Genomic DNA, 24,161 nt, shown 5'->3' on the forward strand with positions numbered 1-24,161 from the left:
CTCTCCAGCCTAGTTTGCTGTCTGTTTCCACTTCTCTTTTCTTGAGCCGCTCCCTTCTATGCCCTTGCGCACTATCCTGTCTTCTCCCGTCTGCTTACTTTTTGCCTTCCAACGCACAATGCGAACTACAGGTAGTGCTGCAGGTCCCACACCCTTTTATTTGCCTTACAGAGCAGCTCTGGAGCTGTTACAGTGCCAACTGCTGCAAGAAATCAGCTTGAATGCTTCAGGGGCTGGGGCATAGCCAACATGAGCCCCACACCGAAGGAGGGTGGAGGTGTTTAATGCGAGCTAGAGGTCATCCAAGCGCAGCAAAAGGCTGCCATGCCCTGCACGCCCCTTTTCTCTTTTCATATGCAGACGAGGGTTGAAGCCAACTTTGACCCACTGCTTGGATGACATCACCATATGCAAATCCATCTGCTGCAGGCCTTCCCCCAGGAATGCTTGCACTAGTTGTTGCATTTTGTTTGTTGTTTGGGGGTGCTTCAGTATTAGGTAGCCTTCTGCCCTCCCATGTTCATCTGAAAATATGTGTTCTCCCTGCAGTTGTTGTCCCCAGATGAGAGTTCCCTTGTGCTGCCTCAGTTGAATCTCCTTTACTTGACAGAGATGTGCCTGAGCAGCGGCCCTCCCCAGCCCTATCCCAAATCATACTTATTTTGCATAGGAGATACCATGGTCATGAAGATTGTTCTCCCAGGGTGAGGTTCATTCATTGCATTCTGGGTATGCTGACCCCTGTGATTTCCACAAATGTGGGAAACTCGACTGCATTATTTGTGGTAGTGGGGGACTGTGTTTGTGCTTTCCTCTGGTCAGCTCTGGTAAAAGTCAGATTTCTTTGTCTCAGATTTTCCTCTAGCCTTGTTCTTCTTTCGAGAGTTCCCTTGTGCTGCCTCAGTTGGATCTCCTTCACTTGACAGGGGGCTGCCCCAGCAGCGACCCTCCCCAGCTCTAGCACATGTAAGTTTGTTTTTATTTTACTACATTGTGGTTTGTGGCTCTATACCATGTAATGCATGTCTTTTAACAGTAGTCAAGTCTTCCAATGTGCTTGTTAGTGAAACCCAATACATAGCTTTATTTTATTTTGTTTCTTCAAATATTGAATGCATATGTCTTATAACTTTTTTTTTCAATATATAAACATTTTTATTATAAGATTTTCAATGACACAAGTACATCCAAGTTGCAGATTATGGGTTGTGAAGGACAAATCAACCATATAAACAATTTAAGCAATTTAAATTGCATGCAGGTAGTAGAATATCAAACTCCTTGGATGAGAGTTGGTCGTAATAAACTAGGATAGAAAAGAATAAAGTAGAAAATAAGATTTTAAACCTACCGGTAAATCTTTTTCTCGTAGTCCGTAGAGGGTGCTGGGGACTCCGTAAGGACCATGGGGATAGACGGGCTCCGCAGGAGACATGGGCACTTTAAGAAAGACTTTAGTTCTGGGTGTGCACTGGCTCCTCCCTCTATGCGCCTCTATGCCACAGTTAGAGAAACTGTGCCCAGAGGAGACTGACAGTATGAGGAAAGGATTTTGTTAATCCAGGGCAAGATTCATACCAGCCACACCAATCACACCGTATAACTTGTGATAAACTACCCAGTTATGAGTACGAAAAAACAACATACTGTAGCATCAGTGCAGGACCGATGCAACTATAACATAACCCTTATTGAAGCAATAACTATATACAAGTATTGCAGAAGTAGTCCGCACTTGGGACGGGCGCCCAGCATCCTCTACGGACTACGAGAAAAAGATTTACCGGTAGGTTTAAAATCTTATTTTCTCTAACGTCCTAGAGGATGCTGGGGTCTCCGTAAGGACCATGGGGATTATACCAAAGCTCCAAAACGGGCGGGAGAGTGCGGATGACTCTGCAGCACCGATTGAGCAAACATGAGTTCCTCCTCAGCCAGGGTATCAAACTTATAGTATTTTGAAAAGGTGTTTGAACCTGACCAAGTAGCAGCTCGACACAGCTGTAGTGCCGAGACCCCTCGGGCAGCCGCCCAAGAAGAGCCCACTTTCCTCGTGGAATGGGCCTAGACCGATTTCGGTAACTGCAATCCAGCCATAGAATGCGCTTGCTGAATCGTGTTACAAATCCAGCGAGCAATAGCCTGCTTTGAAGCAGGGGCACCAATCTTGTTGGTTGCATACAGGACAAACAGCGCTTCAGTTTTCCTGACTCTAGCCGTCCTGGCCACGTAAATTTTCAAAGCCCTGACCACATCAAGTAACTCGGAATCCTCCAAGTCACGCGTAGCCAAAGGCACCACAATAGATTGGTTCATATGAAAAGATGAGACCACTTTTGGTAGGAATTGAGGATGGGTCCGCAATTCCGCTCTATCCACATGGAACACCAAATATGGGCTTTTATGTGACAAAGCCGCTAATTCCGACACTCGCCTAGCCGAAGCCAAGGCTAATAACATGACCACCTTCCACGTGAGATATGTTAACTCCACCGTTTTAAGGCTGCTAAAAACTGCTAGCGAGCAATCAACTCAGAATGACCCCCATAGTGTATTGCAAGAAAATATCTGTAAATCCAATGGTACCGTAAGTGCGGTATATACTCGCACTTCTTTGCGGTGCAAGAACATCTCCCCTAAGTGAAGTCAGCCCTATGAATAGAGTTTGTGTGATCCCTGTGCAGCAGTCACAGAAAGGGTTCATCTCTGCAGTTTGTCACTCAAATTACATTGTTGCATTTTTTCTAGAAGTGGATCTGAGAGCTGTTACCCGCAGACCAGCTACAATAATTATCCTGGGATAGTGCGCAAGGGCATAGAAGGGAGCGGCTCAAGAAAAGAGAAGTGGAAACAGACAGCAAACTAGGCTGGAGAGAGACCTGAGACAAAGAGATCTGAATTATACGAGAGCCGACCAGGGGAAACACAAATTATGCAGTCAAGTTTCCCACATTTGGGGAAATCGCAGGAGCAGCACACCCAGAGTGCAATGGGTGAGCCTTGCCCTGGGAGAAGCACCTTCATGATCATAGTATCTCACCTGGCAGGTAAGTAGGAGTTGGGCTAGAGCTGGGGAGGGTCGCTGCTCGGGCACCCCCCTGTCAAGTGAAGGAGATCCAACTGAGGCAGCACAAGGAAACTCTCGAAAGAAGAACAAGGCTAGAGGAAGATCTGAGACAAAGAAATCTGACTTTTACCAGAGCTGACCAGAGGAAAGCACAAACACAGTCACTCACTACCACAAATAATGCAGTCAAGTTTCCCACGTTTGGGGAAATCACAGGGGTCAGCATACCCAGAATGCAATGAATGAACCTCACCCTGGGAGAACAATCTTCATGACCATGGTATCTCCTATGCAAAATAAGTATGATTTGGGATAGGGCTGGGGAGGGCCGCTGCTCAGGCACATCTCTGTCAAGTAAAGGAGATTCAACTGAGGCAGCACAAGGGAACTCTCATCTGGGGACAACAACTGCAGGGAGAACACATATTTTCAGATGAACATGGGAGGGCAGAAGGCTGCCTAATACTGAAGCACCCCCAAACAACAAACCAAATGCAACAACTAGTACAAGCATTCCTGGGGGAAGGTCTGCAGAAGACGGATTTGCATACGGTGATGTCATCCAAGCAGTGGGCCAAAGTTGGCTGGAACCCTCATCTGCATATGAAAAGAGAAAAGGGGTATGCAGGGCATGGCGGCCTTTTGCGGCGCTTGGATGACCCCTAGTTCGCATTAAATACCCCCACCCTCCTTCTGTGTGGGGCTCATGTTGGCCATGCCCCAGCCCCTGAAGCATTCAAGCTGATTTCTTGCAGCAGCTGGGCACTGTAACAGCTCCAGAGCTGCTCTGTAAGGCAAGTAAAAGGGTGTGGGCCCTGCAGCACTACCTGTAGTTTGCATTGTGCATTGTAAGGCACAAAGTAAGCAGACGGGAGGAGAAGTCAGGATAGTGCACAAGTGTATAGAAGGGAGGGGCTCAAGAAAAAAGAAGTGGAAACAGACAGCAAACTAGGCTGGAGAGAGACCTGAGACAAAGAGATCTGAATTATACGAGAGCCGACCAGGGGAAACACAAATTATGCAGTCAAGTTTCCCACATTTGGGGAAATCGCAGGAGCAGCACACCCAGAGTGCAATGGGTGAGCCTTGCCCTGGGAGAAGCACCTTCATGATCATAGTATCTTACCTGGCAGGTAAGTAGGAGTTGGGCTAGAGCTGGGGAGGGTCGCTGCTCGGGCACCCCCCTGTCAAGTGAAGGAGATCCAACTGAGGCAGCACAAGGAAACTCTCGAAAGAAGAACAAGGCTAGAGGAAGATCTGAGACAAAGAAATCTGACTTTTACCAGAGCTGACCAGAGGAAAGCACAAACACAGTCACTCACTACCACAAATAATGCAGTCAAGTTTCCCACATTTGGGGAAATCAGAGCCGACCAGGGGAAACACAAATTATGCAGTCAAGTTTCCCACATTTGGGGAAATCGCAGGAGCAGCACACCCAGAGTGCAATTGGTGAGACTTGCCCTGGGAGAAGCACCTTCATGATCATAGTATCTCACCTGGCAGGTAAGTAGGATTTGGGATAGAGCTGGGGAGGGTCGCTGCTCGGGCCCCCCCCTGTCAAGTGAAGTAGATCCAACTGAGGCAGCACAAGGAAACTCTCGATAGAAGAACAAGGCTAGAGGAAGATCTGAGACAAATAAATCTGACTTTTACCAGAGCTGACCAGAGGAAAGAACAAACACAGTCCCCCACTACCACAAATAATGCAGTCGAGTTTCCCACATTTGGGGAAATCATAGGGGTCAGCATACCCAGAATGCAATGAATGAACCTCACCCTGGGAGAACAATCTTCATGACCATGGTATCTCCTATGCAAAATAAGTATGACTTGGGATAGGGCTGGGGAGGGCCGCTGCTCAGGCACATCTCTGTCAAGTAAAGGAGATTCAACTGAGGCAGCACAAGGGAACTCTCATCTGGGGACAACAACTGCAGGGAGAACACATATTTTCAGATGAACATGGGAGGGCAGAAGGCTGCCTAATACTGAAGCACCCCCAAACAACAAACCAAATGCAACAACTAGTGCAAGCATTCCTGGGGGAAGGCCTGCAGCAGATGGATTTGCATATGGTGATGTCATCCAAGCAGTGGGTCAAAGTTGGCTTCAACCCTCGTCTGCATATGAAAAGAGAAAAGGGGCGTGCAGGGCATGGCGGCCTTTTGCGGCGCTTGGATGACCCCTAGTTCGCATTAAACACCTCCACCCTCCTTCGGTGTGGGGCTATGCCCCAGCCCCTGAAGCATTCAAGCTGATTTCTTGCAGCAGCTGGGCACTGTAACAGCTCCAGAGCTGCTCTGTAAGGCAAGTAAAAGGGTGTGGGCCCTGCAGCACTACCTGTAGTTTGCATTGTGCGTTGGAAGGCACAAAGTAAGCAGACGGGAGAAGTCAGGATAGTGCGCAAGGGCATAGAAGGGAGCAACTCAAGAAAAGAGAAGTGGAAACAGACAGCAAACTAGGCTGGAGAGAGACCTGAGACAAAGAGATCTGAATTATACGAGAGCCGACCAGGGGAAACACAAATTATGCAGTCAAGTGTCCAACATTTGGGGAAACCGCAGGAGCAGCACACCCAGAGTGCAATGGGTGAGCCTTGCCCTGGGAGAAGCACCTTCATGATCATAGTATCTCACCTGGCAGGTAAGTAGGAGTTGGGCTAGAGCTGGGGAGGGTCGCTGCTCGGGCACCCCCCTGTCAAGTGAAGGAGATCCAACTGAGGCAGCACATGGAAACTCTCGAAAGAAGAACAAGGCTAGAGGAAGATCTGAGACAAAGAAATCTGACTTTTACCAGAGCTAACCAGAGGAAAGCACAAACACAGTCCCCCACTACCACAAATAATGCAGTCGAGTTTCCCACATTTGGGGAAATCACAGGGGTCAGCATACCCAGAATGCAATGAATGAACCTCACCCTGGGAGAACAATCTTCATGACCATGGTATCTCCTATGCAAAATAAGTATGATTTGGGATAGGGCTGGGGAGGGCCGCTGCTCAGGCACATCTCTGTCAAGAATTTATAAAGTCTATACATATATATAACCAAATGTCAATATATATATATATAGAACCCAGCGCTCCTATCAAAACGTATCTATTTCACCAATTTGTTGCTTATTTAATCTTTATACATCTATTAATTTTCACCATATATTATAAAATGCTGCTCCCATAGGTAGTACTGTTCTACCAATAATAAACCAAATTTTAAAGATAATCACACTTGTTATCAAGGGAGCGCAAAAAATAAAATATACAAGCTCTTTATTTTTAAAAAATATATATAGACAGAAGAAACCCACATTCAATAAAATACAATGGAGTCAACATATATAGGCACCACTATCCATATCTAAATGTAATCAGGATCTATTTCATATTGCCCTTGATGACAACGGAATGTTTATTAAAGTGTCCAAAAAATCCTCCTGGATACAGCTGTTGTAATTTAATCGTTACTTTCCAATTGTAATTGATACATTAAATTCCTTCTTGTGGATGAACAGCAACAGTTGTAACCAACGCCTCTTATTAACTGCAGTTAAAGTTCATATGTAACTCACGTGAGTAATGAAAGAAAACAGGGGGAGAGCGCTGTGATGGTTGGTGAAACACAGCGGTATGCTACGACCCCCGTTAACCGTGGCTGGATCTTATTGGCACTCGCGGTCGGGATATTTCTCCCTGCCGTGGGGTAGAGACCTCCTTTTGCTCGGTCTCAAATTGCTTTTTCCCCTTCACCGCTGTCTTTACATCAGACGTCCGCCGTGATGTAGCTCGTTCATGAACGGGCTTATATCTCAGCAATCAGAGTGTCCGGTAATCACCTTACTTACGCGTTTCTCCGCTGTTATCCAAGAGCGGTTTCGTCAGAGGATACATCAGCAGCCTAGCAGGCTCTTTTTAAAATGCACCGGACCAATAGCATTACTAATTAGTTGATTGGATACATACATGTACTAATTGGATGCATACATGTAATGACTCACATATGGAACAACTTTCTAATTGCAATTGCACATATAAAGGCATTTCATAATATAAAAATAAGCAACATGGTGATTAAAAATAATAATAAAATAAGCAACAAGGTGGTTTAAAAAATAACAGAACATATATAATCTATATACAGATTAACCTATAATCTTTCAATCAATACCTCATATCTATAATCACATATACATAATTCAGAGACTCAGCACTAAGGATCCCCATTTACTTATATAAAACCTTTTAGGGTAACATAAATCCATGCCACTACTAAAGCAGTTCTTGTGGCGCAGGGGAAACATCACCTGCACTCTATGCAGCTAGTCCCATGTTCGAATCTAACCTGCTCAGCTTAACATCCATATTATTTATTTACTTTTAATGGGATCATTCTATCAATTCATTTTTACCTTTAATTTTTGTTAATATTATTTCTATATTTCATTATTTTAACCCCTGGAATAACTACATTGCTGTTTAAACAACAAAAAGAATTGAAGAAAAAATAAATATTAAACAGACAATTTAAGGATTCGAAGATTTAAATATTTAAAGATTTTAAAATTTAAAACAGGGAGGGGGGGGGGGAGGGGGGCCTTTTGGGAGAAGGAGGGGAAAAAAATAAAAATAGAAAAATATATATATATAGAACCAAGAGAAAGTGTAAAAAGAGGATGGAGGAAGAAATCTGATGTTCATCATTACTAGTGGATTTTACTAAAGAACTTTAAAGGAACACACACAACAGGATTATACAGTTTCATCCTAAGAGGAAAGCTGTTTCCAAAATAGCTACTTCTAATAATTTTGTTTATTTATTAAACATACAATAAATGGATATTCAATAAATAATATATTAGGTAAATCAATAGATAAAATCTTCAGAGACTGCCAATGTTGTTCAGTTCGATGCTCTCATTCAGACCATCAGGTGTAAGGGTACCCAAAGAAAAAATCCAAAATGCCTCCCTTGTCAAGTAAAGGAGATTCAACTGAGGCAGCACAAGGGAACTCTCATCTGGGGACAACAACTGCAGGGAGAACACATATTTTCAGATAAACATGGGAGGGCAGAAGGCTGCCTAATACTGAAGCACCCCCAAACAACAAACCAAATGCAACAACTAGTACAAGCATTCCTGGGGGAAGGCCTGCAGCAGATGGATTTGCATATGGTGATGTCATCCAAGCAGTGGGTCAAAGTTGGCTTCAACCCTCGTCTGCATATGAAAAGAGAAAAGGGGCGTGCAGGGCATGGCGGCCTTTTGCGGCGCTTGGATGACCCCTAGTTCGCATTAAACACCTCCACCCTACTTCGGTGTGGGGCTCATGTTGGCTATGCCCCAGCCCCTGAAGCATTCAAGCTTATTACTTGCAGCAGCTGGGCACTGTAATAGCTCCAGAGCTGCTCTGTAAGGCAACTAAAAGGGTGTGGGCCCTGCAGCACTACCTGTAGTTCGCATTGTGCGTTGGAAGGCACAAAGTAAGCAGACGGGAGAAGTCAAGATAGTGCGCAAGGGCATAGAAGGGAGTGGCTCAAGAAAAGAGAAGTGTAAACAGACAGCAAACTAGGCTGGAGAGAGACATGAGACAAAGAGATCTGAATTATACGAGAGCCGACCAGGGGAAACACAAATTATGCAGTCAAGTTTCCCACATTTGGGGATATCGCAGGAGCAGCACACCCAGAGTGCAATTGGTTAGCCTTGCCCTGGGAGAAGCACCTTCATGATCATAGTATCTCACCTAGCAGGTAAGTAGGAGTTGGGCTAGAGCTGGGGAGGGTCGCTGCTCGGGCACCCCCCTGTCAAGTGAAGGAGATCCAACTGAGGCAGCACAAGGGAACTCTCGAAAGAAGAACAAGGCTAGAGGAAGATCTGAGACAAAGAAATCTGACTTTTACCAGAGCTGACCAGAGGAAAGCACAAACACAGTCCCCCACTACCACAAATAATGCTGTCAAATTTACCACATTTGGGGAAATAACAGGGGTCAGCATACCCAGAATGCAATGAATGAACCTCACCCTGGGAGAACAATCTTCATGACCATGGTATCTCCTATGCAAAATAAGTATGATTTGGGATAGGGCTGGAGAGGGCCGCTGCTCAGGCACATCTCTGTCAAGTATAGGAGATTCAACTGAGGCAGCACAAGGGAACTCTCATCTGGGGACAACAACTGCAGGAGGGACACATATTTTCAGATGAACATGGGAGGGCAGAAGGCTGCCTAATACTGAAGCACCCCCAAACAACAAACCAAATGCAACAACTAGTGCAAGCATTCCTGGGGAAAGGCCTGCAGCAGATGGATTTGCATATGGTGATGTCATCCAAGCAGTGGGTCAAAGTTGGCTTCAACCCTCGTCTGCATATGAAAAGATAAAATTGGCATGCAGGGCATGGCGGCCTTTTGCGGTGCTTGGATGACCCCTAGTTCGCATTAAACACCTCCACCCTCCTTCGGTGTGGGGCTCATGATGGCTATGCCCCAGCCCCTGAAGCATTCAAGCTGATTTCTTGCAGCAGCTGGGCACTGTAACAGCTCCAGAGCTGCTCTGTAAGGCAAGTAAAAGGGTGTGGGCCCTGCAGCACTACCTGTAGTTTGCATTGTGCGTTGGAAGGCACAAAGTAAGCAGACGGGAGAAGTCAGGATAGTGCGCAAGGGCATAGAAGGGAGCAACTCAAGAAAAGAGAAGTGGAAACAGACTGCAAATTAGGCTGGAGAGAGACCTGAGACAAAGAGATCTGAATTATACGAGAGCCGACCAGGTGAAACACAAATTATGCAGTCAAGTGTCCAACATTTGGGGAAACCGCAGGAGTAGCACACCCAGAGTGCAATGGGTGAGCCTTGCCCTGGGAGAAGCACCTTCATGATCATAGTATCTCACCTGGCAGGTAAGTAGGAGCTGGGCTAGAGCTGGGGAGGGTCGCTGCTCGGGCACCCCCCTGTCAAGTGAAGGAGATCCAACTGAGGCAGCACAAGGGAACTCTCGAAAGAAGAACAAGGCTAGAGGAAGATCTGAGACAAAGAAATCTGACTTTTACCAGAGCTGACCAGAGGAAAGCACAAACACAGTCCCTCACTACCACAAATAATGCAGTCCAGTTTCCCACATTTGGGGAAATCACAGGGGTCAGCATACCCAGAATGCAATAAATGAACCTCACCCTGGGAAAACAGTCTTCATGACCATGGTATCTCCTATGCAAAATAAGTATGATTTGGGATAGAGCTGGGGAGGGCCGCTGCTCAGGCACATCTCTGTCAAGTAAAGGAGATTCAACTGAGGCAGCACAAGGGAACTCTCATCGGGGGACAACAACTGCAGGGAGAACACAAATTTTCAGATGAACATGGGAGGGCAGAAGGCTGCCTAATACTGAAGCACCCCCAAACAACAAACCAAATGCAACAACTAGTGCAAGCATTCCTGGGGGAAGGCCTGCAGCAGATGGATTTGCATATGGTGATGTCATCCAAGCAGTGGGTCAAAGTTGGCTTCAACACTCATCTGCATATGAATAGAGAAGAGGGGCGTGCAGGGCATGGCGGCCTTTTGCGGCGCTTGGATGACCCCTAGTTCGCATTAAACACCTCCACCCTCCTTCGGTGTGGGGCTCATGTTGGCTATGCCCCAGCCCCTGAAGCATTCAAGCTGATTTCTTGCAGCAGCTGGGCACTGTAACAGCTCCAGAGCTGCTCTGTAAGGCAAGTAAAAGGGTGTGGGCCCTGCAGCACTACCTGTAGTTCGCATTGTGCGTTGGAAGGCACAAAGTAAGCAGACGGGAGAAGTCAGGATAGTGCGCAAGGGCATAGAAGGGAGCAGCTCAAGAAAAGAGAAGTGGAAACAGACAGCAAACTAGGCTGGAGAGAGACCTGAGACAAAGACATCTGAATTATACGAGAGCCGACCAGGGGAAACACAAATTATGCAGTCAAGTTTCCCACATTTGGGGAAATCACAGGGGCAGCACACCAAGAGTGCGATGGGTGAGCCTTGCCCTGGGAGAAGCACCTACATGATCATAGTATCTCACCTGGCAGGTAAGTAGGAGTTAGGCTAGAGCTGGGGAGGGTCGCTGCTCGGGCACCCCCCTGTCAAGTGAAGGAGATCCAACTGAGGCAGCACAAGGGAACTCTCGAAAGAAGAACAAGGCTAGAGGAAGATCTGAGACAAAGAAATCTGACTTTTACCAGAGCTGACCAGAGGAAAGCACAAACACAGCCCCCCACTACCACAAATAATGCAGTCGAGTTTCCAACATTTGGGGAAATCACAGGGGTCAGCATACCCAGAATGCAATGAATGAACCTCACCCTGGGAGAACAATCTTCATGACCATGGTATCTCCTATGCAAAATAAGTATGATTTGGGACAGGGCTGGGGAGGGCCGCTGCTCAGGCACATCTCTGTCAAGTAAAGGCGATTCAACTGAGGCAGCACAAGGGAACTCTCATCTTGGGACAACAACTGCAGGGAGAACACATATTTTCAGATGAACATGGGAGGGCAGAAGGCTGCCTAATACTGAAGCACCCCCAAACAACAAACCAAATGCAACAACTAGTGCAAGCATTCCTGGGGAAGGCCTGCAGCAGATGGATTTGCATATGGTGATGTCATCCAAGCAGTGGGTCAAAGTTGGCTTCAACCCTCGTCTGCATATGAAAAGAAAAAAGGGATGTGCAGGGAATGGCGGCCTTTTGCGGCGCTTGGATGACCCCTAATTCGCATTAAACATCTCCACCCTCCTTCGGTGTGGGGCTCATGTTGGCTATGCCCCAGCCCCTGAAGCATTCAAGCTGATTTCTTGCAGCAGCTGGGCACTGTAACAGCTCCAGAGCTGCTCTGTAAAGCATGTAAAAGGGTGTGGGCCCTGCAGCACTACCTGTAGTTTGCATTGTGCGTTGGAAGGCACAAAGTAAGCAGACAGGAGAGGTCAGAATAGTGCGCAAGGGCATAGAAGGGAGCGGCTCAAGAAAAGAGAAGTGGAAACAGACAGCAAACTAGGCTGGAGAGAGACCTGAGACAAAGAGATCTGAATTATACGAGAGCCGACCTGGGGAAACACAAATTATGCAGTCAAGTTTCCCACATTTGGGGAAATCACAGGGGCAGCACACCCAGAGTGCAATGGGTGAGCCTTGCCCTGGGAGAAGCACCTACATGATCATAGTATCTCACCTGGCAGGTAAGTAGGAGTTGGGCTAGAGCTGGGGAGGGTCGCAGCTCGGGCACCCCCCTGTCAAGTGAAGGAGATCCAACTGAGGCAGCACAAGGGAACTCTCAAAAGAAGAACAAGGCTAGAGGAAGATCTGAGACAAAGAAATCTGACTTTTACCAGAGCTGACCAGAGGAAAGCACAAACACAGTCCCCCACTACCACAAATAATGCAGTCAAGTTTCCCACATTTGGGGAAATCACAGGGGTCAGCATACCCAGAATGCAATGAATGAACCTCAACCTGGGAGAACAATCTTCATGACCATGGTATCTCCTATGCAAAATAAGTATGATTTGGGATAGAGCTGGGGAGGGCCGCTGCTCAGGCACATCTCTGTCAAGTAAAGGAGATTCAACTGAGGCAGCACAAGGGAACTCTCATCTGGGGACAACAACTGCAGGGAGAACACATATTTTCAGATGAACATGGGAGGGCAGAAGGCTGCCTAATACTGAAGCACCCCCAAACAACAAACCAAATGCAACAACTAGTGCAAGCATTCCTGGGGGAAGGCCTGCAGCAGATGGATTTGCATATGGTGATGTCATCCAAGCAGTGGGTCAAAGTTGGCTTCAACCCTCGTCTGCATATGAAAAGAAAAAAGGGATGTGCAGGGCATGGCGGCCTTTTGCGGCGCTTGGATGACCCCTAATTCACATTAAACACCTCCACCCTCCTTCGGTGTGGGGCTCATGTTGGCTATGCCCCAGCCCCTGAAGCATTCAAGCTGATTTCTTGCAGCAGCTGGGCACTGTAACAGCTCCAGAGCTGCTCTGTAAAGCATGTAAAAGGGTGAGGGCCCTGCAGCACTACCTGTAGTTTGCATTGACGTTGGAAGGCACAAAGTAAGCAGACAGGAGAGGTCATAATAGTGCGCAAGGGCATAGAAGGGAGCGGCTCAAGAAAAGAGAAGTGGAAACAGACAGCAAACTAGGCTGGAGAGAGACCTGAGACAAAGAGATCTGAATTATACGAGAGCCGACCAGGGGAAACACAAATTATGCAGTCAAGTTTCCCATATTTGGGGAAATCGCAAGAGCAGCACACCCAGAGTGCAATGGGTGAGCCTTGCCCTGGGAGAAGCACCTTCATGATCATAGTATCTCACCTGGCAGGTAAGTAGGAGTTGGGCTAGAGCTGGGTAGGGTCGCTGGTCGGGCACTTCCCTGTCAAGTGAAGGAGATCCAACTGAGTCAGCACAAGGGAACTCTCGAAAGAAGAACAAGGCTAGAGGAAGATCTGAGACAAATAAATCTGACTTTTACCAGAGCTGACCAGAGGAAAGCACAAACACAGTCCCCCACTACCACAAATAATGAAGTCGAGTTTCCCACATTTGGGGAAATCACAGGGGTCAGCATACCCAGAATGCAATGAATGAACCTCACCCTGGGATAACAGTCTTCATTACCATGATATCTCCTATGCAAAATAAGTATGATTTGGGATAGGGCTGGGGAGGGCCGCTGCTCAGGCACATCTCTGTCAAGTAAAGGAGATTCAACTGAGGCAGCACAAGGGAACTCTCATCTGGGGACAACAACTGCAGGGAGAACACATATTTTCAGATGAACATGGGAGGGCAGAAGGCTGCCTAATACTGAAGCACCCCCAAACAACAAACCAAATGCAACAACTAGTACAAGCATTCCTGGGGGAAGGTCTGCAGAAGACGGATTTGCATACAGTGATGTCATCCAAGCAGTGGGCCAAAGTTGGCTGGAACCCTCATCTGCATATGAAAAGAGAAAAGGGGTATGCAGGGAATGGCGGCCTTTTGCGGCGCTTGGATGACCCTTAGTTCGCATTAAACACCCCCACCCTCCTTCGGTGTGGGGCTCATGTTGGCAATGCCCCAGCCCCTGAAGCATTCAAGCTGATTTCTTGCAACAGCTTGGCACTGTAACAGCTCCAGAGCTGCTCTGTAATGCAAGTAAAAGTTTGTGGGCCCTGCAGCACTACCTGTAGTTTGCATTGTGCATTGGAAGGCACAAAGTAAGCAGACAGGAGGAGAAGTCAGGATAGTGCACAAGGGTATAGAAGGGAGGGGCTCAAAAAAAAAGAAGTGGAAACAGACTGCAAACTAGGCTGGAGAGAGACCTGAGACAAAGAGATCTGAATTATATGAAAGCCGACCAGTGGAAACACAAATTATGCAGTCAAGTTTCCCACATTTGGGGAAATCACAGGGGCAGCACACCCAGAGTGCAATGGGTGAGCCTTGCCCTGGGAGAAGCACCTTCATGATCATAGTATCTCACCTGGCAGGTAAGTAGGAGTTGGGCTAGAGCTGGGGAGGGTCGCTGCTTGGGCACCCCCCTGTCAAGTAAAGGAGATCCAACTGAGGCAGCACAAGGGAACTCTCGAAAGAAGAACAAGGCTAGAGGAAGATCTGCGACAAAGAAATCTGACTTTTACCAGAGCTGACCAGAGGAAAGCACAAACACAGTCCCCCACTACCACAAATAATGCAGTCAAGTTTCCCACATTTGGGGAAATCACAGGGGTCAGCATACCCAGAATGCAATGAATGAACCTCACCCTGGGAGAACAATCTTCATGACCATGGTATCTCCTATGCAAAATAAGTATGATTTGGGATAGGGCTGGGGAGGGCCGCTGCTCAGGCACATCTCTGTCAAGTAAAGAAGATTCAACTGAGGCAGCACAAGGGAACTCTCATCTGGGGACAACAACTGCAGGGAGAACACATATTTTCAGATGAACATGGGAGGGCAGAAGGCTGCCTAATACTGAAGCACCCCCAAACAACAAACCAAATGCAACAACTAGTGCAAGCATTCCTGGGGGAAGGCCTGCAGCAGATGGATTTGCATATGGTGATGTCATCCAAGCAGTGGGTCAAAGTTGGCTTCAACCCTCGTCTGCATATGTAAAGAGAAAAGGGGCGTGCAGGGCATGTCGGCCTTTTGCAGCGCTTGGATGACCCCTAGTTCGCATTAAACACCTCCACGCTCCTTCGGTGTGGGGCTCATGTTGGCTATGCCCCAGCCCCTGAAGCATTCAAGCTGATTTCTTGCAGAAGCTGGGCACTGTAACAGCTCCAGAGCTGCTCTGTATGGCAAGTAAAAGGGTGTGGGCCCTGCAGCACTACCTGTAGTTCGCATTGTGCGTTGGAAGGCACAAAGTAAGCAGATGGGAGAAGTCAGGATAGTGCGCAAGGGCATAGAAGGGAGCGGCTCAAGAAAAGAGAAGTGGAAACAGACAGCAAACTAGGCTGGAGAGCTCTTCTGTCTATATTTTGCAAACCTGCCCTTGTCCTCTCCAGCTGCTCCATGTAGATTTGACGTCTGGCAAGGTGCATAACCCACTGACAAGCAGGCACACTCCTGCATGAGTTTTCTCTCTCACTAGCTGGATGATACACAATCATTTGCATGTGCTCCACCTCCGACACACCACCCACCCAACCACCCAGTGACCAGAGCCACCCACAAGCCAACTGGCTCCGTGATTTAATTTGCACAGTGTAGTCATCCAGGCAGCATGTCCTTCTCAATGGAAGGATCTCTGGTTCCATGGAATCTTCCACATTGGAATGCTGCGGAATAAAAAGGATTTAAATATTCAGCTTGCTAGCATTCAATGTACCTGCGGCTTGGCTTTAGCACATGGGTCTTCATCCTGTGGCCTTCCAGCTGCTGTGAAACTACACATCCCAGCATGCCCTGCCACAGTTTTGCTATTAAGGTATGCTAAAACTGAGGCAGGGCATGCTGGGATGTGTAGTTCCACAGCATCTGGAGGGTCGCAGGTTGAAGACCCATGTTCTAGCATGCCTGTTCTATGATGCATGTACCGTGATGTCACAATCAGCTTGGAATGGGGTGTCTAGCAGGCATTTGCTGACAGCCACTTGAGGGAGACACACATCAGGAGATGCAGCATATCGGAGGTCTTCGATGCCTTTCCAGCAAATGCACACCACCTGCTGCTGGTCTGGACACAAAACAATGCCCACAATCGAAGTCCCAAAATGCCCAACTACAGGATTCATGTAAGTAGTGAATTTAGGAATGAATTTAGAAGTAGGAAATTAAGTTAGTTCACAAGTACATTCAAATTCAGATCTAAAGTCTAGGTAGGCCTCACGTCCTGGCAGCCCCCAGCACTTAAAAATGCCTTGATTAGAGGTAGAGAATTAACTGTAGATAAAAAGTAGACACAAAATAAGACTCCACAGAGCAGTTATCAGGTGTCTTTATCAATTGTTGCATTTAAAAAATCAAGCAATTAGGGAACACAATGTTGCAACAATGTAACCCTATTTGCAAAATAGTACTAAATAAGTTTGTCGATGTAAGACATTTGCAAAGGCGCATCCAAAACACGCTGGAAAATGCAACTGAATCTGTTTTTGGAGGCTAGAATAGGAAATGTGCATCGGTCCAACAAGTACTGAAAGCTCTTCTACCATCTCCCTTTTCTGAAAAGCCATTTAATATATGGTTCCCAGATAGGGGACATATCAGATATTGCCTTTCAAAAGCAGCAAATATCATACCACTTCTATTGCCATCAAAGATAAACATTGATTGTTTTCAGATATTGGATTGAAAAAGCAGTCTTTATTGACATAAAGAAGCAAAAAAACATACATAAACATTACACACATAAGTACTGTGTTGCAGCACAGCCAAAACACAATAAAAATGCTGTCGGTATAGTACAGTTCAAGAACTACAGCACAGGCCAGCCTACACTATAAATCATGAACTGCACTATACATTTAAACTATACAATAATACAACAGTTAATAAGGCTATGTGTGTGGAGTGTAAGAGGATGAGGGAATCACAAGACCGAAGCTTTATTGTAACACAGACACATATAAGGGGAGGGGCAATAAATAGAAAGGTATCCTTTACTATAGAATGTAGTCCAATCCGACCTCTGTGCTCTTCCACAACTGAAAAACGGATAGTGTTCCCAAGCCTTCCATCCTGGAATATCTTTGGTCTTTCGCCAATGAAGAAAACAATCCCTCCCTCCAGCAGACCCTTCAACCACGATACAAGATCACAGCCAAAAGGCCGAGAAGCAACTACACTTGAACTTAACAAAAATGGCTAAAACTTAGTGGAGGAAAGTGCAGTGCACCAAAACATAAGCTGACACAATCATGGAGAATGTGCCAGCATATATGCTCTTCTATCTATATTTTGCAAACCTGCTCTTGTCCCCTCCAGCTGCTCTATGTAGATTTGACGTCTGGCAAGGTGCATAACCCACTGACAAGCAGGCACACTCCTGCATGAGTTTTCTCTCTCACTAGCTGGATGATACACAATCATTTGCATGTGCTCCACCTCCGACACACCACCCACCCAACCACCCAGTCACCAGAGCCACCCACAAACCAACTAGCTCCGTGATTTAATTTGCACAGTGTAGTCATCCAGGCAGCATGTCCTTCTCAATGGAAGGATCTCTGGTTCCATGGAATCTTCCACATTGGAATGCTGCGGAACAAAAAGGATTTGAATATTCAGCTTGCTAGCATTCAATGTACCTGCGGCTTGGCTCTAGCACATGGGTCTTCATCCTGTGGCCCTCCAGCTGCTGTGAAACTACACATCCCAGCATGCCCTGCCACAGTTTTGCTATTAAGGTATGCTAAAACTGAGGCAGGGCATGCTGGGATGTGTAGTTCCACAGCAGCTGGAGGGTCGCAGGTTGAAGACCCATGTTCTAGCATGCCTGTTCTATGATGCATGTACCGTGATGTCACAATCAGCTTGGAATGGGGTGTCTAGCAGGCATTTGCTGACAGACACTTGAGGGAGACACACATCAGGAGATGCAGCATATCGGAGGTCTTCGATGCCTTTCCAGCAAATGCACACCACCTGCTGCTGGTCTGGACACAAAACAATGCCCACAATCGAAGTCCCAAAATGCCCAACTACAGGATTCATGTAAGTAGTGAATTTAGGAATGAATTTAGAAGTAGGAAATTAAGTTAGTTCACAAGTACATTCAAATTCAGATCTAAAGTCTAGGTAGGCCTCACGTCCTGGCAGCCCCCAGCATTTAAAAATGCCTTGATTAGAGGTAGAGAATTAAATGTAGATAAGAAGTAGACACAAAATAAGACTCCACAGAGCAGTTATCAGGTGTCTTTATCAATTGTTGCATTTAAAAAAGCAAGCAATTAGGGAACACAATGTTGCAACAATGTAACCCTATTTGCAAAATAGTACTAAATAAGTTTGTCGATGTAAGACATTTGCAAAGGCGCATCCAAAACACGCTGGAAAATGCAACTGAATCTGTTTTTGGAGGCTAGAATAGGAAATGTGCATCGGTCCAACAAGTACTGAAAGCTCTTCTACCATCTCCCTTTTCTGAAAAGCCATTTAATATATGGTTCCCAGATAGGGGACATATCAGATATTGCCTTTCAAAAGCAGCAAATATCATACCACTTCTATTGCCATCAAAGATAAACATTGATTGTTTTCAGATATTGGATTGAAAAAGCAGTCTTTATTGACATAAAGAAGCAAAAAAACATACATAAACATTACACACATAAGTACCGTTTTGCAGCACAGCCAAAACACAATACAAATGCTGTCGGTATAGTACAGTTCAAGAACTACAGCACAGGCCAGCCTACACTATAAATCATGAACTGCACTATACATTTAAACAATACAATAATACAACAGTTAATAAGGCTATGTGTGTGGAGTGTAAGAGAGTGAGGGAATCACAAGCCCGAAGCTTTATTGAAAGACAGACACATATAAAGGGAGGATTAATAAATACAAAGATATCCTTTACTATAGAATGTAGTCCAATCCGGTCTTTCAACCCTTCCACAACTGAAAAACGGATAGTGTTCCCAAGCCTTCCATCCTGGAATATCTTCAGTCTCTCGCCAATGAAGAAAACAATCCCTCCAGCAGACTCTTCAACCACGATACAAGATCACAGCCAAAAGGGCGAGAAGCAACTACACTTGCATTTAACCAAAATGGCTAAAACTTAGTGAAGGAAAGTGCAGTGCACCAAAACATAAGCTGACACAATCATGGAGAATGCGCCAGCATATATGCTCTTCTATCTATATTTTGCAAACCTGCTCTTGTCCCCTCCAGCTGCTCCATGTAGATTTGACGCCTGGCAAGGTGCATAACCCACTGACAAGCAGGCACACTCCTGCATGAGTTTTCACTCTCACTAGCTGGATGATACACATTCATTTGCATGTGCTCCACCTCCGACACACCGCCCACCCAACCACCCAGTCACCAGAGCCACCCACAAGCCAACTGGCTCCGTGATTTAATTTGCACAGTGCAGTCATCCAGGCAGCATGTCCTTCTCAATGGAATAATCTCTGGTTCCATGGAATCTTCCGCATTGGAATGCTGCGGAACAAAAATGATTTAAACATTCAGCTTGCTAGCATTCAATGTACCTGCGGCTTGGCTCTAGCACATGGGTCTTCATCCTGTGGCCCTCCAGCTGCTGTGAAACTACACATCCCAGCATGCCCTGCCACAGTTTTGCTATTAAGGTATGCTAAAACTGAGGCAGGGCATGCTGGTATATGTAGTTCCACAGCAGCTGGAGGGTCGCAGGTTGAAGACCCATATTCTAGCATGCCTGTTCTATGATGCATGTTCCGTGATGTCACAATCAGCTTGGAATGGGGTGTCTAGCATGCATTTGCTGACAGCCACTTGAGGGAGACACACATCAGGAGATGCAGCATATCGGAGGTCTTCGATGCCTTTCCAGCAAATGCACACCACCAGCTGCTGATTTGGACACAAAACAATGCCCACAATTGAAGGCTCAAAATGCCCAACTACAGGATTAATGTAAGTAGTGAATTTAGGAATGAATTTAGAAGTAGGAAATTAAGTTAGTTCACAAGTACATTCAAATTCAGATCTAAAGTCTAGGTAGGCCTCACGTCCTGGCAGCCCCCAGCATTTAAAAATGCCTTGATTAGAGGTAGGGAATTAAATGTAGATAAGAAGTAGACACAAAATAAGACTCCACAGAGCAATTATCAGGTGTCTTTATCAATTGTTGCATTTAAAAAAATCAAGCAATTAGGGAACACAATGTTGCGACAATGTAACCCTATTTGCAAAATAGTACTAAATAAGTTTGTCGATGTAAGACATTTGCAAAGGCGCAAACAAAACACGCTGGAAAATGCAACTGAATCTGTTTTTGGAGGTTAGAATAGATGCAGGATCAAGTAGCTCAATGGGTAGGGTATTTGATTAGAATTCAACAGGTTATAGGTTTGAATCCTGGGTATGATAGTTTGAGGTGTTATTTAATAAAGTATGTTTATATACTAGTCACACATGGCTTACTTGTACAAATGGCATGTCACCAGTTAGTGCTGACTGCTGATATGCCATTTGCACAAACACGCCATGTGTGACTGTATATGCATTTAAGGAGGGCACCCCGGCAATACCACAAACCATTGAGTGTCAAGTATACTAGATATATCTTCATATCTCATGTGCTTTCTCTGAGACCAATCTTGTTATGCCCCTTCCCCACAAGGCATGCGCCTTTTGTCCATATTGCAAAAATGGGGAGGGGGGGGGCATATAATTATCTGTCACAGGGCACCAAAAAGTCTAGTTATGGCTCTGGTATGCATTATGTAATCTGGCAGACCATATCTCCAACACTGGCTGGTTGGAATAGAAATCCGGTTATCTATGTGAGCAAATGACCATCAACGATTTACTCTCAAACACTAGAAAATGGACAAAAATGGTCCCCTAAACAAATTGGTTAAATTTTGGGTTTAACCAATTTGTGTAATGACCATTTTTGACCACTTTTCTAGTGTTTGGGAGCAAATGGTTAATTGACATTTGCTCCTATACATTACCAGATTTTCATTCCATCCATCCAGACTGGATAGATAGCCTGACAGATAATTGTGTAGTGTACGCCCAGGATAACTGTCAGTTGTGCTTTCTTTTATGACGGCACATAAATGGGTGGGCAGATCCAGAGCAAGCACTGCCCACTCATGCATAGTTGTCAACTGATGTGAAGTTCCAGGGGGCAATCTCAGTTATAAAGAAAAGTATCTGGAAATTGTCCCTAGTTTAAAAAAAAAATTTAAAAAAATTGATCAACTCCATTTATTTAGTATGATATCCCAGGTGATAGGATGCCGGCAGTCAGAACAACATACTTTATTAAATAACACATCTCAAACTACCATACCCAGGATTCAAACCTATAACCTGTTGAATTCTAATCAAACACCCTACCTATTGAGCTATTTGATCCTGCATAAAAATTGTGAACATTATATGAAGCTATTGGTACTTTGAAAAAAAAAGTATCAGCATTACAACGCAGCAGATCCATGCAGTTTGCAGCCACACACTACATGTATCTGCTCAGCCACAATGCTGATTATTTCTTCACAAAGTACAAGGTGAGCTCCAAACAGAATTCTCTAGCTTAGAATTATGCCAAACCTAGAAGTCGGGCCCCCCACCCTGGGATCCCCCAGAGGGAGGCCTGCACCGTCATGCGGCAGGCTTGTCCGTTTTGGAAGCAGGCTGATGGGCAGCCCAGGCTTGCTTCAGTCTGGGCTTGGCAGGTCTGGAAGCATGAGCTTGCTTTGGGTATGCCTGACCTTGGGTACGCTTTACCTTGAGGATGAAAGGGCCAAGGGAAAGTACTTTTAGCCTTCTGCGTGGTAGGAGTCATACTAGGTAGGCAAGCTGTTTTAGCAGTAGCCAGATCAGCTACAATCTTATTGAGGTCTTCTCCAAAGAGAGTGTCTCCCTTGAAAGGAAGCACCTCCAGGGTTTTCTTGGAATCCATATCCACCGACCAGGATCTCAACCAGCTGTATAAAGTATTACCTTGGAACTGGCTCTCCACTCCCCATTATCTGGTTATCATGGCTTCCTCCGCCAGTGTCCAGACTCGCTTGCTGAAGCTCGGCCACTTCTTCCTAGCAGCAGGCTCCTGGATCACTGGGCAGCAGAGGTGCTTGGGAGCCGGAAGGGGGCGGAGCAATCAGGCAGGCAGTTGCAGTGCTGCCCAGCTATCTGTGGTGTGAGAAGAAGCAGGGGCACCCCACCGCTGGCAGTGCTGCAGCTAGCGGTGGTGGCAGCGGCGAGGCTGCTGGGCTGGGTCTTTAAAAAGGTGGAAAGAAGGGTGTTACGGCATGGAATGTACAAATTGCGAGACCCTGCTGGTAGCGCCTTTGTCTATTTAGTAGGAAGGGCACGTAACAGCCGGAGGGCAATGGAGGAAGCCCCTTTAGGGCTGGAGCCCGGCGGCAACTGACTCCGTTGTCTCTGGCAGTTCCGCCCCTGGACTAGAGGAATGGTCAAGAACATGGCAACATTTAATGCCAAAAAATGCAAAATCATACACGTCTCAAAAATACAAAGGCTAACTATAATATTAAGGGCATTATAATGGCAAGAGGAAAGCTATCTAAGTATTACTATTTCAGGTGAGCAATGTAACAAAGCAATAGGAAAGGCAAGTCAGATGCTTGTTTGCATAGGTAAAGAACCAGTAGCAGAAAAAAGTAATACAGGTTGAGTATCCCATATCCAAATATTCCGAAATACGGAATATTCCGAAATACGGACTTTTTTGAGTGAGACTGAGATAGTGAAACCTTTGTTTTTTGATGGCTCAGTGTACACAAACTTTGTTTAATACTCAAAGTTATTAAAAATATTGTATTAAATGAACTTCAGACTGTGTGTATAAGGTGTATATGACACATAAATGAATTCTGTGAATGTACACACACTTTGTTTAATGCACAAAGTTATAAAAAATATTGGCTAAAATGACCTTCAGGCTGTGTGTATATGGTATATATGAAACATAAATGCATTCTGTGCTTAGATTTAGGTCCCATCACCATAATATCTCGTTATGGTATGCAATTATTCCAAAATACAGAAAAATCCGATATCCAAAATTCCTCTGGTCCCAAGCATTTTGGATAAGGGATACTCAACCTGTAATGCCACTGTATAGGTCCTTGGTACAGCCACATTTAGAATCCTGTGTTCAGTTCCAGAAGCCATATCTCAAGCGCCTTGAGTCCTGTTGGAGAAAGAGCACTATATAAATAAATAGTATCAAAATTTGTTTCACGGCACCCCTAGGCCAAAGTTTTTTTTATTGAGAAATTCAGAAAAAAATATAAAATTAAGTAAATTGTGTTTATAGCATGTCATCCTCAGGTTCAGTTATGTTGTGAGGGAATGGTTTTGCCAATTTAATAAAGTATAAATTATTTTAATTGGTCCTGGACCACCAAACTATGCTACCAGTGCAAGAACCCCAGTTTGGAAACTACTGCCATAAAATAAACCTTTTTTGTTTTTTTTTAAACTACATGTAATACACCTTAGATATCAGTTCCTAAAAGGTTTTAAACCCTTGCATACAGTAAACTACACATATTTAAAAATCCTACACCGGGCACAAGTGCTCACGGGCCAATTTCATGGCAGTCTCGGATAGGAGGGCATTGTGGATTCACCAAGGGAATGCTGATGCTGACTCCAAGAAGCCTCTTCAAGATCGCAGGAGCAGAGTCCAATGCTTCTGCCAAATCCACTGCATGACGCTGGGGCTCTCTTGCAGGAGCCCACACCAGTGGGGGGCACCAGGGGCGGAACTACTGGCAGGGCAGGCAGTGCATTGCACTGGGGCCCCGCCGCACTCAAGGGCCCACAGCCGCCGGCATTACAATGAGTCACAATGACTCATTGTATCATGCCGCAGCCGCACACCAGCGCTCCCGTCGGGTCTGCGTCCTGCGACTCCCGCCGCCCGCCCGTCGTAAC

General features: G+C 45.9%; 18 non-coding genes and 2 pseudogenes across 18 annotated transcripts; 1 reads left to right on the plus strand and 19 right to left on the minus strand.

Annotated features, from left to right (window-relative positions):
- The first annotated feature begins 653 nt into the window (after positions 1-653).
- Positions 654-817, plus strand: LOC134950735 (U1 spliceosomal RNA). Its single transcript, XR_010183602.1, has one exon. It is a non-coding gene; the product is annotated as a U1 spliceosomal RNA (small nuclear RNA).
- Positions 818-2,892: 2,075 nt separating this feature from the next.
- Positions 2,893-3,055, minus strand: LOC134952019 (U1 spliceosomal RNA). Its single transcript, XR_010184643.1, has one exon. It is a non-coding gene; the product is annotated as a U1 spliceosomal RNA (small nuclear RNA).
- Positions 3,056-3,207: 152 nt separating this feature from the next.
- LOC134951334 (U1 spliceosomal RNA) lies at positions 3,208-3,371 on the minus strand. Its single transcript, XR_010184093.1, has one exon. It is a non-coding gene; the product is annotated as a U1 spliceosomal RNA (small nuclear RNA).
- A 674-nt stretch (positions 3,372-4,045) lies between these two features.
- LOC134952473 (U1 spliceosomal RNA) lies at positions 4,046-4,208 on the minus strand. Its single transcript, XR_010184986.1, has one exon. It is a non-coding gene; the product is annotated as a U1 spliceosomal RNA (small nuclear RNA).
- A 152-nt stretch (positions 4,209-4,360) lies between these two features.
- On the minus strand, positions 4,361-4,581 carry LOC134952790 (U1 spliceosomal RNA; annotated as a pseudogene).
- A 152-nt stretch (positions 4,582-4,733) lies between these two features.
- LOC134950632 (U1 spliceosomal RNA) lies at positions 4,734-4,897 on the minus strand. The gene has a single exon (XR_010183518.1). It is a non-coding gene; the product is annotated as a U1 spliceosomal RNA (small nuclear RNA).
- Positions 4,898-5,558: 661 nt separating this feature from the next.
- Positions 5,559-5,721, minus strand: LOC134952880 (U1 spliceosomal RNA). Its single transcript, XR_010185262.1, has one exon. It is a non-coding gene; the product is annotated as a U1 spliceosomal RNA (small nuclear RNA).
- A 152-nt stretch (positions 5,722-5,873) lies between these two features.
- On the minus strand, positions 5,874-6,037 carry LOC134950328 (U1 spliceosomal RNA). Its single transcript, XR_010183266.1, has one exon. It is a non-coding gene; the product is annotated as a U1 spliceosomal RNA (small nuclear RNA).
- A 2,625-nt stretch (positions 6,038-8,662) lies between these two features.
- On the minus strand, positions 8,663-8,825 carry LOC134953516 (U1 spliceosomal RNA). The gene has a single exon (XR_010185612.1). It is a non-coding gene; the product is annotated as a U1 spliceosomal RNA (small nuclear RNA).
- A 152-nt stretch (positions 8,826-8,977) lies between these two features.
- Positions 8,978-9,141, minus strand: LOC134951554 (U1 spliceosomal RNA). Its single transcript, XR_010184273.1, has one exon. It is a non-coding gene; the product is annotated as a U1 spliceosomal RNA (small nuclear RNA).
- A 671-nt stretch (positions 9,142-9,812) lies between these two features.
- LOC134953016 (U1 spliceosomal RNA) lies at positions 9,813-9,975 on the minus strand. The gene has a single exon (XR_010185364.1). It is a non-coding gene; the product is annotated as a U1 spliceosomal RNA (small nuclear RNA).
- A 152-nt stretch (positions 9,976-10,127) lies between these two features.
- Positions 10,128-10,291, minus strand: LOC134951835 (U1 spliceosomal RNA). Its single transcript, XR_010184501.1, has one exon. It is a non-coding gene; the product is annotated as a U1 spliceosomal RNA (small nuclear RNA).
- A 671-nt stretch (positions 10,292-10,962) lies between these two features.
- On the minus strand, positions 10,963-11,125 carry LOC134953444 (U1 spliceosomal RNA). Its single transcript, XR_010185583.1, has one exon. It is a non-coding gene; the product is annotated as a U1 spliceosomal RNA (small nuclear RNA).
- Positions 11,126-11,277: 152 nt separating this feature from the next.
- LOC134950921 (U1 spliceosomal RNA) lies at positions 11,278-11,441 on the minus strand. Its single transcript, XR_010183754.1, has one exon. It is a non-coding gene; the product is annotated as a U1 spliceosomal RNA (small nuclear RNA).
- Positions 11,442-12,122: 681 nt separating this feature from the next.
- Positions 12,123-12,274, minus strand: LOC134952646 (U1 spliceosomal RNA; annotated as a pseudogene).
- Positions 12,275-12,426: 152 nt separating this feature from the next.
- LOC134951095 (U1 spliceosomal RNA) lies at positions 12,427-12,590 on the minus strand. The gene has a single exon (XR_010183897.1). It is a non-coding gene; the product is annotated as a U1 spliceosomal RNA (small nuclear RNA).
- A 670-nt stretch (positions 12,591-13,260) lies between these two features.
- Positions 13,261-13,423, minus strand: LOC134952435 (U1 spliceosomal RNA). Its single transcript, XR_010184957.1, has one exon. It is a non-coding gene; the product is annotated as a U1 spliceosomal RNA (small nuclear RNA).
- Positions 13,424-13,575: 152 nt separating this feature from the next.
- On the minus strand, positions 13,576-13,739 carry LOC134951875 (U1 spliceosomal RNA). The gene has a single exon (XR_010184533.1). It is a non-coding gene; the product is annotated as a U1 spliceosomal RNA (small nuclear RNA).
- Positions 13,740-14,413: 674 nt separating this feature from the next.
- LOC134952213 (U1 spliceosomal RNA) lies at positions 14,414-14,576 on the minus strand. The gene has a single exon (XR_010184785.1). It is a non-coding gene; the product is annotated as a U1 spliceosomal RNA (small nuclear RNA).
- Positions 14,577-14,728: 152 nt separating this feature from the next.
- Positions 14,729-14,892, minus strand: LOC134950514 (U1 spliceosomal RNA). The gene has a single exon (XR_010183419.1). It is a non-coding gene; the product is annotated as a U1 spliceosomal RNA (small nuclear RNA).
- Between the last annotated feature and the right edge of the window lie 9,269 nt (positions 14,893-24,161).

The sequence above is a fragment of the Pseudophryne corroboree genome, chromosome 8, assembly GCF_028390025.1.
Source record: "Pseudophryne corroboree isolate aPseCor3 chromosome 8, aPseCor3.hap2, whole genome shotgun sequence".
In the NCBI taxonomy this organism is placed as follows: domain Eukaryota; kingdom Metazoa; phylum Chordata; class Amphibia; order Anura; family Myobatrachidae; genus Pseudophryne; species Pseudophryne corroboree.